Genomic DNA, 2652 nt, shown 5'->3' on the forward strand with positions numbered 1-2652 from the left:
GATCCACCCGGCATGACCACTAGGGGATGCTTTGCCCATCTAGGTCCTTACTCTGTTGCAATGGGAGCCATTCTAGCGCCTGAGGAAGAGGCCATGGAGCCATCTTCAGCACCTGGGCCAACTTTGCTCCAGTGGAGCCTTGCCTGTGGGAGGGGAAGAGAGAGATAGAGAGAAAGGAGAGAGGGAAGGGTGGAGAAGCAAATGGGCACTTCTCTTGTGTGCCCTGGCTGGGAATCGAACCTGGGACATCCACACGCTGGGCTGACACTCTACCACTGAGCCAACTGGCCAGGGCAACCTTCAGATTTTTGATCTTAGACATTTCCCTTTCTACCCTTCCTCTTTGGGAATACTTATTCAGTGGCTCTGGGCTGGGGCTTGGGAATCTGCCAGTTTTGATAAGTGAACCAGATGATGTTGATGAAGGTAAAAGTTGGCTACACTTTAAGAAACACAACTTTAAAGAGAAACAATAATAGAATTCTAAAATGTTAGTACATGAAAAAATTTATGAATTTTTTGGTCCAAATTTGGTAGTACCTTCATAACCTGCTAAATAAAGTTCAAATGCAGAAAAACAGTCAAGGCCCTTCACTGGCTGGTCCTTCCTGAGCTTTCGGGTATATCCCCAGCTGCAATCTTGTTGTCCTCCCTCACTCCCGTTCCATATGACCAAACCATATCAGACCATTTGTCATTTACACACCACATGCTTTCTTTTTAGCATATAAAAATTTATTACTACTGTGTTTTCACCATCAGAACTTATGATTTTTTTTTTAATTTAAAAAAAAATTTTTTTAATTTATTTTTTTGTATTTTTCTGAGGTTGGAAATGGGGAGGCAATCAGACAGACTCCCACATACGCCTGACCAGGATCCACCCCGCATGCCCACCAGGGAGCGATGCTCTGCCCATCTGGGGCATCACTCTGTTGCGACCAGAGCCATTCTAGCACCTGAGGCAGAGGCCACAGAGTCATCCTCAGCACCCGGGCCAACTTTGCTCCAATGGAGCCTTGGCTGCAGGAGGGGAAGAGAGAGACAGAGAGGAAGGAGAGGGGGAGGGGTGGAGAAGCAGATGGGTGCTTCTCCTGTGTGCCCTGGCCGGGAATCGAACCCAGGACTCCTGCACGCCAGGCCGACGCTCTACCACTGAGCCAACCAGCCAGGACCAGAACTTATGATTTTGGCTTTTCCTACTTGCCTTTGTATAAGGCCAAAAGGGAGACATTGTTTACTTTGACAGCCTTAAAGCAGACACCAGGAATGTCACCAACAGCATGACCTTTGTGACCAAATCAAGCAACCAGAACTTCATTATTTTCCTTAATAAAATTCAAACAACCATCATTGGGCACAAAAGCTGTGATATTTTTGCCATTCTTCATCACCTGGACCCTATCACCTTTTCTAATGGCAGAATGTGGCTTCAACCCTACTTTTTGCAGCACAATTTCCTTTGCATGGGAAGTGTCTCCAAAAAGGCTGGCTTTCAGGGCTGTGCTGAAATGCGCTTTATAGTGCTGGTCATCATGCCACTTCTGGTTGCACTGTGGCTCTGGAGCTTCTTGGCCATATGAAGATCGTGACACTTGTCCATCCTGCTGCCACCATAGGCCTGGCCAAAAGAACCATACCACATGCTTTTATGTGGACTTTCATTTCTTGCAGTAGGGTGGAATAGCTACCTTGACTGATCTTTCTGCTGGAAAGAACTTCACATATTTAATAACATACAGAAGCCTTTTAAAGAAATGTGTTCATGATCCAGCAAGTTATTAAGGAATCCTCAGAGGCCAAAACATAAGTTAGAAAGGTAAGCAGCTGTCTTTTGCCTCAGACACACTTTATGAATTGGGTGGCTTTTGAGTTTTGGTTTTCATGGCCTCAGTCATAGGGACAGGAGATAAAACCCAGAACCTGCCCAAGATAGGGGTCTAATAAGACCCTTCCTATAAAGTCAGGATCTCAATTGCCATACCACAGAAAGGCGATTCAGTGCAAATTAGGAATACACCTGTCACCTGAGGGATAAAAACAATCATGATTCACCCAACCAAAGTGATGCTAGCCTGGTAGTGTCCCTGTAGAGCCCAAGATCTATGTCGATCAGGCATCCCCAATTTGACCTCCCTATGCAGTGGGACACTCCTGCTTATCAGCAGGGCTGGTAGCCTCTTCGAGACTACTCTTGAGGTGGATATGAGGATTCTACTTATCAGTGCCGAGACCAACTGCCACTGGAGGAAAGACATGACCAAAACACAAGTTAGTTGTAAGAATCATACAGGCAGTTTATTACTCACAAATCCTTTTGATGTTCCTGAGTACAGCTTACGGGGGCCCCGTTGGTGTACTCCTCTCAGCTGTCTTTGGTCAGAGAGGTGTGGAAATAGTCCACGTTCAATGTTGGAATCCGGACAACTATGCAGCGGGGAGCGGGGGGCCTAGCTTTAGTACCTTTTCTGGCCAATGCCTTCTAACAGATGTCAGTCTAGGATTATCATCTCAACCCACCTTCTAACAGGAGTTAATCTACAGGATTATCACCTCAAACCACCTTTTGGGGAGTTCCTTACAGGTAGCCCTTTTTATGTTAATCTACTGAAATGTTACATCAAGCCACTTTTTAAAAAAAATTTTTTTTAC

The 2652-nt window shown here is 45.6% G+C and overlaps 1 pseudogene; it reads right to left on the bottom strand.

Moving 5' to 3' along the window:
- Positions 1-1181: 1181 nt before the first annotated feature.
- Positions 1182-1603, bottom strand: LOC136382374 (small ribosomal subunit protein uS12-like; annotated as a pseudogene).
- Positions 1604-2652: the final 1049 nt, after the last annotated feature.

This window comes from Saccopteryx leptura, chromosome 10 (genome assembly GCF_036850995.1).
Source record: "Saccopteryx leptura isolate mSacLep1 chromosome 10, mSacLep1_pri_phased_curated, whole genome shotgun sequence".
In the NCBI taxonomy this organism is placed as follows: Eukaryota; Metazoa; Chordata; class Mammalia; order Chiroptera; family Emballonuridae; genus Saccopteryx; species Saccopteryx leptura.